At 36.2% G+C, this 15462-nt stretch overlaps 1 non-coding gene across 1 annotated transcript; it reads right to left on the reverse strand.

Annotated features, from left to right (window-relative positions):
• Positions 1 to 276: 276 nt before the first annotated feature.
• LOC121215682 (small nucleolar RNA R71) lies at positions 277 to 383 on the reverse strand. The gene has a single exon (XR_005911658.1). It is a non-coding gene; the product is annotated as a small nucleolar RNA R71 (small nucleolar RNA).
• Positions 384 to 15462: the final 15079 nt, after the last annotated feature.

The raw sequence follows: 15462 nt of genomic DNA on the forward strand, positions 1-15462 counted from the left end.
AAGCCAGTCATGTTCCAGATGCTTCAGACTATGGGTCAATTCAGTGGAATGCCTACTAAAGATCCTCATCTTCACTTAAAACTATTTATGGAAGTGAGCGATTCTTTCAAGTTAGCCGAAGTACTTGAAGATGCATTACGACTGAAGCTGTTCCCATATTCGCTCAGGGATAGAGCTCGTGCCTGGTTGAACTTATTGCCACCGAACTCCATTTTTACATGGCAAGAGTTAGCTGAGAGATTCCTGATGAAGTATTTCTCGCCGAGCAAGAATTCCAAGTTGAGGAATGAGATCACTGCCTTCCAACAAATGGATGATGAGTCCCTATATGAGGCATGGGAAAGGTACGAATAGTTATTATGAAAGTTCCCTCATCATGGAATCCCACATTGCATTCAACTGAATAAATTCTATAATGGTCTCAATGCTCACACAAGGATGGTAGTGGATGCCTTTGCTAATTATGCTCTCTTCTCAAAGTCTTATAATGAGGCTTACGAAATTATTGAGAGGATTGCCAGCAACAATTATCAATGGCCAACCAATCGAGCAGCATCAAGAAGATGAGTCGCTGGAATACATGAAGTGGACGCTCTCAATTCACTCGCACCTCAGGTATCTTCAATATCCTCAATGCCTAAGAATCTTACCACTAATGGGCCTAATAGTTTTGTAGCCCAACCACCTAACCAATTTGAGAATATAGCCTGTGTGTATTGTGGGGAAGGACATTTGTTTGAAGAATGTCTGTCGAACTGTAAATCCGTATATTACATGGGTAACAAAAACCAAAACCGATGAAGTCAAGGAATCAAATCCAACTTTTATAACTCATCTTGGTGAAATCAGCCGAATTTTTCCTAGAGTAACCAAGGGGCTGGAACTAGTAACACTTACGCCCAACCTAGACCAACTCAGCCACCTAGTTTCCCCTAACAAGTTCAGAAACCAACCCAAGCGGAACCATCTAATAGCTTAGAGAATCTATTGAAGGCAAACATGGTGAAAAATGACGCCACTCTAAGGAATTTGGAGAATCAAGTAGGTCAGCTTACTACTGAACTCAGGAACTGACCACAAGGTGCTCTACCTAGTGACACGAAGAATACGAGAAATTTGCGGAAGGAACATTTTAAAGTGTTGACATTGAGGAGCAGAAAGACAGTAGATCCCAACACTGTCGAAATTGAAAAGGAGCCAGCTGACGCTCAAGATTCAGAAGAATTTCAACCAAGTGTTGAAATTCCAGTTTCACCAGAACCAGAATCTATAAAACCTGACAAAGTAACCTCAGGACAAACTTCTGGTCAACTAACAATGTCGTTAGATATAAAATTGCCGCCAAAGATGAATCAACCAGAATCAGTCCCAGTAATAAAACCACCACCACCCTACCCTCAAAGACTTCAGAAACAGATGCAGGAGATTCAATTCAAGAAGTTCCTTGATGTACTCAAACAACTTCACATCAACATCCCGTTGGTTGAAGCACTTGAGCAAATGTCGAACTATGTCAAGTTCATGAAAGATATCTTGTTGAAGAAACGAATACTTGGAGAATTTGATACGGTAGTTTTTAAGAAGGAATGCAGTGCATATCTTCAAGATAAACTACCCTTAAAATTGAAGGATCTTGGATGTTTTACCATACCGTGCAACATTGGAGCAACATATTGTGGTAAGGAATTATGTGACTTAGGTACAAGGATCAACTTGATGCCTATGTCAATATTTAGGAAGTTGGGGATAGGAGAAGTTAGACCAACTACAGTTAAGCTTCAACTAGCAGATCGATCCTTAGTACATCCAGAAGGAAAAATTAAGGACATATTGGTACGTGTAGATAAGTTTATCTTTCCTGCTGACTTTGTAATTCTAGATTTTGAAGTAGACAAAGAAGTACCAATCATTCTAGGAAGGCCATTCCTAGCAGCTGGAAGGACACTTCTTGATGTACAGAAGGGCGAGCTCACTATGCGTGTTCAAGATGATCAGGTAAAATTTAACATCTTTAAGTCTCTACGATTTCCTAACACAATGGATGGTTGCTCTGCAGTGTCCGACTTAGAGAATTTAATAGTGGAGAAGGAACTCAACTGTGTTGAGGACCCACTGGAAAGAATTTTGACATTGGATTCTCCAAATGATGAAGAGGATGATGATGACTTAGCTTTGCTGATATGAGTCACAAAGGCCCAATTCAAGCTCAAGAACGTGATGGGCTCAAATTACCACAAGGCCCAATAACGAGGTCAAAGGCCAGGCAAATGCGTACGAAACTAAATGGAATCATTCAAGACTTCATTAGCAAGACCTTAGATGCTTATACAAAGGAAAAAGAAAATCAAGATTCACTTTCTTGTTTTCAAGAAAATCAAGAAACCGAATCTTGAACCAATCTTGCTATTTTGAGTGATTTCAAGAATCAAGAAAATCAAGATTTCAAACCTTGGAAATCTTGGGCCAAGAAACCAAATCTTGTAGCTAAAACACATTGGATCTCAGTTAGGAGCACCAACGAACCAATTTTGGTAGAAAACAGACTACAAGCCCAAGTTCTTGAAGGCAAGGCCCAATAAGACGTTCCAAGCCCAATCAAGAAATTTAAATTAGACTTAGTTGAAAATCAGGCCAAATTTTCAAAGTGGCCCAATTTGTAAAATTTTATTTTTTTAAATACTTAGTTTAATTTTAGACTTTATGATTAAATCCTATGTAAAAAAATTCAGCCCAAGAAGCCCATTAAAAGCCTTAGCCGAATTTCCCTTGAAATTAGTAATTAGGTTTTTTTTTAGATTTCCTAATAGGGTTAGGAAAATAGTTAGGAGGCTTATATTAAGGCTTGGCCGGCCACCCTTAAAAAACACATTGGATTAGACATTGAAATCAGATTTTTTTTTGAGTGAAAATTCTCTTTGAGTTTCTCCCAGAATTTTCTCTTGAGTTTTCTTTAGAAGTAGTTTTAACAATCTTTCTTATTGTGGGAGCGATCTTCAGCCTTCTTCTTGCCATTTTTCCACATTGGAGGGGAGATTAGAACCGTTTGAAGGGAGTTGTGAAATCTTTATCGATTTCAAGGCTTCGTAGGACTTTTCTTTATTTTTCTTGTTGTTTATTTCTCTTCAAATTTTTCTGCTTGTGTCGATCTATTGATTAACTTGTTTTGATCTCTTTGTTGTGTTTCCAGCCATTATACTCTTCAAGAATCTGATCGGTACCCTTCTTGGTAGCAAGAAAACGTTTTCTATTCATAATTTCCAATTGATCTTGCCGCCCAATTATCCTATCTCTGATTCAATTTGGTTTGCTATGTTTTTGAATTAACTTGCTGTTTTGTGTTCAATTGTTAGATTCGGTTGATTGGATTCTTTCTTGAAGTTCAATTTCATGTTCTTGGCTTCCAACGATCCCCTACTAATAAGTGTTTCGGTTCTTGGCTGATTCTTTATTGTTTTGAAGTTTTTGTTACAGATCTGGAATTCTAAGATTTAAATTTTTTCTGTTTCGTTTCAGATCTAAGCGTCTAAAGCTTTCGTAGGATTTTCCCATGAATTGACAACTCGATCTTGGTCCACGTGCAACCCTCTATCATTTGGTATCAGATTTTGGGCGTTTTAGGTGTTCTTGGGTGATTTCTAAACTGATCTCCTTTTAAAAACATTAAACAACAGTTTTTACCCAAAAAAATTTTTGGAAAAAAATTCATTTGAGTGGGTAAACGTTTTCCAATTGGTCTAAAATTTTACATGCATATTGGCCGCACTGTGATAGAATATTAAAAAATATTTCCCACAAAAAAATTAGTAGAAAAAGTCAAAAAAATTGAAAAAGATGAAATCAAGTAAAAATTTTAAAAAATATTCAGTGGGTTGAGTTTAGTGCCAAAACTTTCCAAATAAAATATACAATATTTAAGGACATTCCAATTTAAATTTTGTGATTTTTGGAGATCGGGAACACCTCAAACGAAGTTGTCAAGTTACACCGTAGTTTTTCGGGTTTTCAGGTTTCAGCAATTTTTACTAATTCCTAGCTGTAGGTTTTCATTTGTTTTTCCTTTATTCTTCCTTTACACTATCTAACACCTTGTTTCTTGTGTTAGTAGGATTTAAAAGTGTGCACAATTCTACCTCGGTGCGACACAAATCAATTGGTGTCTCGTCACTTTTTTGGACTCCTAGTGCAATTAGGATTATTTGGTAGTTACGGTTCATCCACTTTCTAATTGATTGATATAGACTCTACTAAAGAACTCACAAGATTGAATTCTACGTCTTTGAGAATTTGATTTTCCTTTTTGAGTGATTAACGATGAGGTTTGTTAATTTTGTTTTTTTTTCGAGTGTTGCGTGTTTGTTTTGCTGGTATTCCAAAAGAAAAAATAAGATGCATAGAATTGGTCAAGTTGATGATGACCATAATGATGTCCATGATAAATTTAAAGAGATCCAACAACAGTTAGATGATTGGGCTACTGCACTCAAACAAACAAATGCCATACTTCAAACATTGAGTGCTACTATCAATGAGATGCGATTGGACCAAGTGGAGAAAAGAGCCCAACGAGGACAACTTAATTCAAGTGAAAGGGCAAAAATGAAAGTGCCAAGAAGACGAACATCCAATGAATATTCGAGAAGAGATTCATGTCATGATTCCTATTCAACGAGAAATTCAAGACGATACAAAGCAAGTTTCGAGTGTGAAGTTTTCCAAGGTGACGAAAAGGAAATCACAAGTAATCCTTCGTATGCCCCAAGGAACTCGTCCACTGAGAATCAATTTTGAAAAGGTGATCATTGTTCGTATGCAAGTCATTCCGTACATACCCAACGAGAGTCTTTTCGTTCTAATTCATTTGTAACATCTCTATCTTGTAATGAAAGGAAGACAGAAAAAGAAATTGAAAAAGAAAAAAAGAATGAAAAAGTACAAAAAGAGATTGAGAGTGAAAAGGAATGTGAAACAGACAAGAAAAGTGGAAAAGAAATTGAAGAAAGAAGAGAAAATGAGTTAGAAAAAGAAACAAAAGAAAAAGACGAGGAACGGGTAGTGAGGAATGTTTCCACTAACCAAGATATGAATTTTTGTTGTGTTGCTACTTTTCAGGTTCCCGAAAGACCGAAAGATAACTTTCAGCTTCAATACCTTTCTGATGAAAGATGCTTTCATACGATCAACATAGGCAAGGTTGAAGATGAAATCACACTACATGAGCCCGAAGGTAAGCAAGGTAAGGAAATTTTAGCAACTGAGTCCCGTGCAGATTTGAAAATTATTGATAAAACTTTTGGTGACTTAGTTCTTAAAAGATCCCCTCATTTTGATCCGATTAATTGTTATTCTTCGATTGTGATTGATAAAGTCATTACGAAAGGAAGCGTGAGTTGTTATTCTCTTGATTTGCCTTGTGTAAAATCCGCGAATTTGTGCAAATCTATTTTAGAGAATAAAAAAAGTTTTGAATGTATGTTGGTATGTATGCGAAAATCCTCATGGTTTAACTTGATTGGTTTAATGAAATCTTTGTTACACTTTGGCATGACTAATCAAAATCAAGTTTTTAAACTCGAAATCTGTTTTGGCATGTTTTGTTGGAAAATCAAGCATCATCTATTGTGTGCAAATACTTTCTATTTTTTTGATACTTGGTTTATGAAAAAGGTAATGAAATTTTCCAAATTTGTTTTCAATTTATATTCGTGCCTTAAACAGTTTTTGTGGTTGTACATGAAGTTTGAGTTCCATTTGACAAAGGTTAACTTAACAACGGAGCGTCGACTACACTATACCCCCGATGAGTGAAGGTTTGTATTAAATGAAAAAGGTAAAATCGACCCTTATTCTTCTGCTTATAAAGTTAAGATGCTTGAAACTTTTGAAACACTTTTGTACTCCTCGGATAGTGACAAATATCGTGTTGATGATTTAATTTTTGTAAAACACCTAGATCAAAATGTGCTTGACTGTCCTATTTATTTATTGATGATCTATTTGTTTTGATGGTTGATAAAAAGATTATTGTTTTTGATAATTTTTATGATGCATGTGTGAGTGAATCTATAGTCCGTCGATTAATGCATGGTATGATTGTTCTACTTTGTGAACTATGTGAACCTTTTCAAATACCTACTTGTGACGATTACATTTACCATTTGATTTATTACTCGCGATTTATTCATGTTTTGTGGAAACAATTTCAGATGATTGAATACCTTAAAACATGTCCATCTTTGTTTCGAATATTTGACGAGGCATTAGCAAGTAAATTAGCTTGTTTGCATGGTAATCTGAATCTGTCCATTCGCATGTGTTATACTTGTTTTGTTATGCTTATGATTGGACATCAAGTTTGTTTGCATTGCTATTTACTAACTCATGGCTATTCTTTTTAGTGGACTTAATTGCCATTAGTCTCGTCCGATCGAGGAAAGTCGAGTAAGAGGAGCTATGTTCGAGTGAACCAACGCATCGACTTGAGAACAAGTCACTTCGAAGAAGGGGGGTGATACAACCATGCCCCAAAAACGCCCTTGGTTCAGTTCATCAAGCGCCATTCAAAAGCTTCCGCAAGCTAAATTAACTTGTTCCATCTCCATGGAGTTCAATTCGAGCTGATTCTAGCTCGTTGAGCTTAATTCGTTTTTATTTAATTTCATGCATTTTTAATTTGCTGGAATAAATTAAATGAGTTAGTTTATTAAATTTAGTTCAGCTCAAATAAGTGTTAGTAAGTAATTTCTTTAAATCTGGACAAATTTAATTATTTGTGTTTAATGTGTTTCATGCATGCTTTTAATATGTTTAGTTATTACATAGCATAAATAAGCCTGTTTCATTACATCTAATTAATGTGTCTTGTTTTTTATTTAATATGTCTAAATTCAGTGGAATTTTACTTTTTCTTATTGCTGAATTCATTGTGTCTTGAGCTCATTCAATTTGCTGAAAGACCAAGTTGGATCCAAGAGGCGATGGGCCTTTCCAAGTACTCAAGCGGATCAATGATAATGCATACAAAATTGACCTACCCGGTGAGTACAATGTAAGTTCTACTTTCAATGTGGCTGACTTATCTCCATTTGATTTTTTAGATTCGAGGACAAATCTATTTGAGGAAGGGGGGAATGATACAAGTCACAAAGGCCCAATTCAAGCTTAAGAACGTGATGGGCTCAAATTACCACAAGGCCCAATAACGAGGTCAAAGGCCAGGCAAATGCGTACGAAACTCTATAGAATCATTCAAGACTTCATTAGCAAGGCCTTAGATGCGTATACAAAGGAAAAAGAAAATCAAGATTCACTTTCTTGTTTTCAAGAAAATCAAGAAACCGAATATTGGTCCAATCTTGCTGTTTTGAGCGATTTCAAGAATCAAGAAAATCAAGATTTCAAATCTTGAAAATCTTGGCCCAAGAAACCGAATCTTGCAGCTAAGGCGCATTGGATCTCAGTTATGAGCATCAACGAACCAATTTTGCTAGAAAACGGAATACAAGCCCAAGTTCTTGAAGGCAAGGCCCAATAAGATTCGGCTGATTGGATTCTTTCTTGAAGTTCAATTTCGTGTTCTTGGCTTCCAAGGATCCCCTATTAATAAGTGTTTCAGTTCTTACTGATTCTTTATTATTTTGGGGTTTTTCTTTCAGATTTGGAATTCTAAGATTTAATTTTTTCTATTTCATTTGAGATCTAAGCGTCTAAAGCTCTCGTAGGATTTTCCCGTGACTTGACAACTCGATCTTGGTCCGTGCGCAACCTTCTATCATTTGCGAGAAGCTAATAAAAGGGTATTTAATCTGCAATCCCGTTTTGAATGTTTGGAGTTAGAAAAAAGGGACTATTCCCAATCAAAAGCGTCGATCGAGGAGCCACCTAAATTAGAACTCAAGGTATTACCTTCTCATTTAAAATACGTTTATTTAGGTAACACTTCTACTATGCCTGTGATTGTTTTAGGAGAATTGACCACTAAGTAAGAAGAGAAACTTATCTTAGTTCTGAAACAATTCAAAAAGGCCATCGGATGGACCATAGCTGACATTCGCAGTGTGACAGCCCAAAATTTACCCTAGTCGGGAAGTGGTTTCGGAACCACAAAACCGAGTTATGAAGATAATTAATTGTTATATTCTATGTTTATTATGTGTGTGCATGCATATGTGGAAGTTTCATGCCTTAATTTTGCCAATTGCATGAGGAATCATTAAATAGGGATCAACATGAGACATGGTGAAAAATGATAGGCTAATTTTAAAGGGGCTTATTAGTGCATGTCAACACAAAGGTGGACTTGCATGTCAAATTGCCCAATTTTCCTTATAGTGGCCGGCCAAGGTGGGTTGATGATGGGCAAAATATTTGTTGAAATTGATATTGGGTTATGGGATTTAATAAATAAAAGAAAAGAATGAAAATGTGATGAAAAAAAAAGGGGCTTCATTCTTGTCTTCTTGGCCGAATTGAAGGAAGGAATAGGGGCAAAGAACTTTCGGCCATTTGAATGTTTAATAAGGTTAGTATATTGTGTTAAAATTGTGAAATTTTAGCTTGTTTTAGGTTAATTATCATGGTTCTTACTTAGACCATGCTAAATTTTTTTTAAACTTTGATGGATGGATGGACCATTCGGCTATGGCTATTAAAGAAGGAATTTGATTATTTCCTTTAAGTTTTGATGGATAAAGAAACAAAAGGTTATAGATGGAAGAAGTTAATGTGTTAAGAGATTATATGAAACTTATTCATGTTTATATATGTTATATGCATTGAAAATGGTTGATGATTTTGGAAGTGATTAGATTGAATCGGCCATGGTATATCCATAAACCCGATTTATGCTTGTTATGTGGTGGAAATTAAGGGTTAAATGTATGAAATTTGATGTATATTAACTATAGGTAATCACATACGTAAGGTCAAATTTAATTTGGTATATTCGGCCATATAGGTGTATATGTTTGTGATACTATTTTTGTTAACTCTTGATAACCGATTGAAGGAGTAATATTGGCTTATAAGGTTGAGTTGATTCATGATGTTGTATATTAGAATCAAAAATACTCAAGACTAGGTTACCATAATAGCGATAATGCATTCGGCCTTGAAGCATTAATCGAATATGGTTAAGGTTTTGATATTTTGAACAAGGATAATTGTGAAATGGAGTGAAAACCGTTAAATTATACATAAGTATCCAGCAAGAAAATTAAACCACTAAATGTGTTTATTATAGATCAAGACATCAAAGGGAGAGAATCAAGCAAAGGCAAAGAAAAGATCATCGAGTAGCCGAGTTGGAACCGTCTTACCCAACATAAAGTAAGTCATTAAGCATATAGTTGGTATTAATTCAAATGGTCATAACGTTTATGTAATGATGCTGAATGGAATGAATAAATATATATATATGCATGTACGTATGTGATGATGAAAGTGTTGAATGAAAAGAAAAGAGGTGAGATGTATTGAGTTGTTGATCTCGGCACTAAATGTGCGGGTATAAACATTTATGACCATGAGATTGGCGCTACGTGTGCGGGTTTAAATTGTGCACCACTAAGTGTGCGAATTGACTATGTAGCACTAAGTGTGCGAGTTTGACTATGTAGCACTAAGTGTGCGAGTTGACTATGTAGCACTAAGTGTGCGAGTTTGATTATGTAGCACTAAGTGTGCGAGTTGATTATATAGCACTGAGTGTGCGGACTTAATATATATTCTTGAATCATTATGGACACTAAGTGTGCGACGCTATTGAGTCGATCACGGACAGCGGATCGGGTAAGTATCTTGAGTTCATGGCTAATAGGTGCTATGTTTATAGTTGGAGTTGAGCTTGGTAAGTTGAACCTATGTGACAAATATACTTGAAGTCACGTACATAAGATTTATCGTGGAATGGGTGAAAGGCCGTTTAGTTGTATGATTGTAACGAAAATGAAATGATTTATGAAAATGCCTCGAATATTCTATTGATGAGTATATGGAATGTGAATGCATGATTTGGTATGAGATTGAACCGATAGGTCGGAGGAACTATGGTATGGTTCGGTATGGATGGAGTAACTAGCCTCGTTCCATTTTGTTTCCTCTTGTGATAATGTTATTAATGAATGGTAGTGTATTGCTTATGACTTACTGAGTTATAAACTCACTCGGTGTTTCCTTGTCACCTATTCTAGGTTTCTTGGACTCGTCTCTTTTTGCGTGGTCGGGCCGTCATCGAAGTCATCACACCGGATAGCAAGTTTTGGTACTCTCTTCTTAGTTGGCTTAGGAGAACATTTCGGCATGTATAGGCTATTATGTTGTGTTTGAACTTTGGTATGTAATCTTTTAGCCATGCGAAAATGGCATAAATGTTCGGTTGGGTTTGGATTCATAACGTTAGGTCGCAAATCTTGATAATTCGACCTTTTTATGCCATACGTCATGGTTGATTATTTTGGTGTTAAAATTCATGATATGGCAATAGTGTAGTAGGGGGAAGTTTGACAATGATTAGCCTTTGGCATGGTTAGTCATGATCATAATTTGTGATATGCATGATGAATTATTAGTTAGATCAAGGAGTAATCACGAAGTGGGCATAGTTGCTTTCGTAACAGATGCTGGCAGCAGCAGTGACATGAGATTGAAAAATCACAAAAAAAATGTAGGAGTGGAATTAATTGATGAATAAATTATGTAATCGAAGTTCGATAAGTCTATTTTCATATAGAAGTAACGAAAAGATCATATGGACAGTATGTTAAGAGATAATCAGGTTCTCGTGGGACAGGGCCAGAACGGTTTCTGGATTCCCTGCTCCGACTTTGGAAATTCATTATAAATTAACCAGAGATAATTAGGAGTCATACCATATATGTATAGATTCCTCTCTGAGTCTAGTTTCTATAGAAACAAACGGCATCAGCATGGAAGTTCTGTACAGGGATATATCCAGGTCGTAATGCACAAAGGTCAGTGTAGTCGACCCCAGTAACATGGGAGACTTTTACTAATAAACTGTACTAATCGGCCCGACCAAAAATTCTAGAAAAAATATGTAGATGGGAATATGAGTCTAGTTTCAGGGAAAATTCACGGAACTGGATTTCGAGTTCCAGAGCTCAAGATATGATTTTTAAAGCGACTAGTACGCAGATTGACAGCTTGTCTGGAAAAAATTTTTAATAAGTGGTTTGAAGTCTGTTAACACCTCGTGTTCGACTCCGGCGACGGTCTCGGGTTCGGGGTCTCGGCTATGGCTATTAAAGAAGGAATTTGATTATTTCCTTTAAGTTTTGATGGATAAAGAAACAAAAGGTTATAGATGGAAGAAGTTAATGTGTTAAGAGATTATATGAAACTTATTCATGTTTATATATGTTATATGCATTGAAAATGGTTGATGATTTTGAAAGTGATTAGATTGAATCGGCCATGGTATATCCATAAACCCGATTTATGCTTGTTATGTGGTGGAAATTAAGGGTTAAATGTATGAAATTTGATGTATATTAACTATAGGTAATCACATACGTAAGGTCAAATTTAATTTGGTATATTCGGCCATATAGGTGTATATGTTTGTGATACTATTTTTGTTAACTCTTGATAACCGATTGAAGGAGTAATATTGGCTTATAAGGTTGAGTTGATTCATGATGTTGTATATTAGAATCAAAATACTCAAGACTAGGTTACCATAATAGCGATAATGCATTCGGCCTTGAAGCATTAATCGAATATGGTTAAGGTTTTGATATTTTGAACAAGGATAATTGTGAAATGGAGTGAAAACCGTTAAATTATACATAAGTATCCAGCAAGAAAATTAAACCACTAAATGTGTTTATTATAGATCAAGACATCAAAGGGAGAGAATCAAGCAAAGGCAAAGAAAAGATCATCGAGTAGCCGAGTTGGAACCGTCTTACCCAACATAAACTAAGTCATTAAGCATATAGTTGGTATTAATTCAAATGGTCATAACGTTTATGCAATGATGCTGAATGGAATGAATAAATATATATATGCATGTACGTATGTGATGATGAAAGTGTTGAATGAAAAGAAAAGAGGTGAGATGTATTGAGTTGTTGATCTCGGCACTAAATGTGCGGGTATAAACATTTATGACCATGAGATTGGCGCTACGTGTGCGGGTTTAAATTGTGCAGCACTAAGTGTGCGAATTGACTATGTAGCACTAAGTGTGCGAGTTTGACTATGTAGCACTAAGTGTGCGAGTTGACTATGTAGCACTAAGTGTGCGAGTTTGATTATGTAGCACTAAGTGTGCGAGTTGATTATATAGCACTGAGTGTGCGGACTTAATATATATTCTTGAATCATTATGGACACTAAGTGTGCGACGCTATTGAGTCGATCACGGACAGCGGATCGGGTAAGTATCTTGAGTTCATGGCTAATAGGTGCTATGTTTATAGTTGGAGTTGAGCTTGGTAAGTTGAACCTATGTGACAAATATACTTGAAGTCACGTACATAAGATTTATCGTGGAATGGGTGAAAGGCCGTTTAGTTGTATGATTGTAACGAAAATGAAATGATTTATGAAAATGCCTCGAATATTCTATTGATGAGTATATGGAATGTGAATGCATGATTTGGTATGAGATTGAACCGATAGGTCGGAGGAACTATGGTATGGTTCGGTATGGATGGAGTAACTAGCCTCGTTCCATTTTGTTTCCTCTTGTGATAATGTTATTAATGAATGGTAGTGTATTGCTTATGACTTACTGAGTTATAAACTCACTCGGTGTTTCCTTGTCACCTATTCTAGGTTTCTTGGACTCGTCTCTTTTTGCGTGGTCGGGCCGTCATCGAAGTCATCACACCGGATAGCAAGTTTTGGTACTTTCTTCTTAGTTGGCTTAGGAGAACATTTCGGCATGTATAGGCTATTATGTTGTGTTTGAACTTTGGTATTTAATCTTTTAGCCATGCGAAAATGGCATAAATGTTCGGTTAGGTTTGGATTCATAACGTTAGGTCGCAAATCTTGATAATTCGACCTTTTTATGCCATACGTCATGGTTGATTATTTTGGTGTTAAAATTCATGATATGGCAATAGTGTAGTAGGGGGAAGTTTGACAATGATTAGCCTTTGGCATGGTTAGTCATGATCATAATTTGTGATATGCATGATGAATTATTAGTTAGATCAAGGAGTAATCACGAAGTGGGCATAGTTGCTTTCGTAACAGATGCTGGCAGCAGCAGTGACATGAGATTGAAAAATCACAAAAAAATGTAGGAGTGAAATTAATTGATGAATAAATTATGTAATCGAAGTTCGATGAGTCTATTTTCATATAGAAGTAACGAAAAGATCATATGGACAGTATGTTAAGAGATAATCAGGTTCTCGTGGGACAGGGCCAGAACGGTTTCTGGATTCCCTGCTCCGACTTTGGAAATTCATTATAAATTAACCAGAGATAATTAGGAGTCATACCATATATGTATAGATTCCTCTCTGAGTCTAGTTTCTATAGAAACAAACGGCATCAGGATGGAAGTTCTGTACAGGGAGATATCCAGATCGTAATGCGCAAAGGTCAGTGTAGTCGACCCCAGTAACATGGGAGACTTTTACTAATAAACTGTACTAATTGGCCTAACCAAAAATTCTAGAAACAAATATGTAGATGTGAATATGAGTCTAGTTTCAGGGAAAATTCACGGAACTGGATTTCGAGTTCCAGAGCTTAAGATATGATTTTTAAAGCGACTAGTACGCAGATTGACAGCTTGTCTGGAAAAAATTTTTAATAAGTGGTTTGAAGTCTGTTAACACCTCGTGTTCGACTCCGGCGACGGTCTCGGGTTCGGGGTGTTACATGCAGTATTAGTGCATCTGTATGTATGCAAAAGATTATCCTAGAAGATGGAAAAAAAGGGACGATCGATGGACAACGGAGACTGAACCCCATCATAAAGGACGTAGTAAAAAAAGAGATCATCAAGTGGTTAGATGCGGATATCATCTATCCCATCTCAGACAGTTCATCGGTAAGCTCGATTCAGTGCGTGCTGAAAAAGGAGGTATCACTGTCGTAAAGAATGAGAACAACAAGTTGATACCGACTAGAACGATTACGGGATGGAGAATCTGCATCGATTACCGGAAGCTGAACAAGGCGACTAGGAAAGATCACTTTCCTTTGCCATTCTTGGACCAGATGCTGGATAGACTCGTAGGACGAGATTACTAATATTTTCTCAATAGGTACTCAGGGTATAATCAGATTACAGTAGCATCGAAAGATCGACACAAAATAACATTCACATGCCCGTACGGTACGTTTGCATTTAGACGCATGCCCTTTGGTTTATGCAAAGCACCTGCTACATTTCAAAGATGTATGATGTCTATTTTTACTGACATGGTTGAGATATATTTGAAATTTTTTATGGATGATTTTTCAGTATTGAAAGATACCTACGATGATTGCTTAGCCAATCTAACTAAGGTACTAAGGCGATGCGAAGAAATGAATCTCAAACTCAACTAGGAAAAGAGTCATTTTATGGTACGAAAAGGAGTTGTTCTACAGCATCGGGTAACGAGTCATGGGATTGAGCTAGATAAAGCAAACATAGACATTATTGAGAGACTGCCACCTCCAACATCTGTAAAGGGTGTTAGGAGCTTTTTGGGCTATGCCGGTTTTTATCAAAGATTTATCAAGGACTTCTCTAAAGTTGCTAAACCCTTATGCAAATTATTGGAGAATGACTCTATATTCAAGTTTGATGAGGAATGCTTAAAAGCCTTCAACGATTTTAAGAGATTTAGGAGAACCAATGATTACTAATGCTTGAGCTAAGTTCCAAAGGATAAAACTGAATTGACAATCCTTTTCACATCCTTAGTTTTAAACCAAGCACCCAGAAGTTTATAGATCCAGTAATTTTCCTGATATTTAAAAGGGTGGGAAAAATATATATTGACATAACTTACAAGCATATAGTTGGTTTTAGCCAAATTGAATAATCAGTGTGTATAAGCATCAAGTTACGACTGTTACGGAGTGTTCAATTCTTCCGAGAACCATTTACAGGAGTTATTTGCATGCCAATGAACGAACTCAAAAGCCTATAGAGCTAGAACTTCAGTAGTGCAATACAATATTTTTTTCTCAATCCCTCTGCCGATTGCATTACAAAGTCCTCCTGAAAAGCCATACCTGATCAATGGAAAGGACAGAAACATCATAGGCAACATTTGTGAAACACAATCCTTAAAATTCTTCCAAAGCAGGAATATTGAATACTAAGTAAAACAATTGTGTTGATATATGGCTTTTTAAATCACCAGTAGTTATGACATGCGAAAACAGTTGTGGATCGTTAAAGCAGGCCAAAAAGGTAAATTCAGAGAAGGATACAACTACGGACAAATAGAATGGCATGATGGGTGTTAGACTAATACAAATAGA

This window comes from Gossypium hirsutum, chromosome D03, assembly GCF_007990345.1.
Source record: "Gossypium hirsutum isolate 1008001.06 chromosome D03, Gossypium_hirsutum_v2.1, whole genome shotgun sequence".
NCBI classification, from domain to species: domain Eukaryota; kingdom Viridiplantae; phylum Streptophyta; class Magnoliopsida; order Malvales; family Malvaceae; genus Gossypium; species Gossypium hirsutum.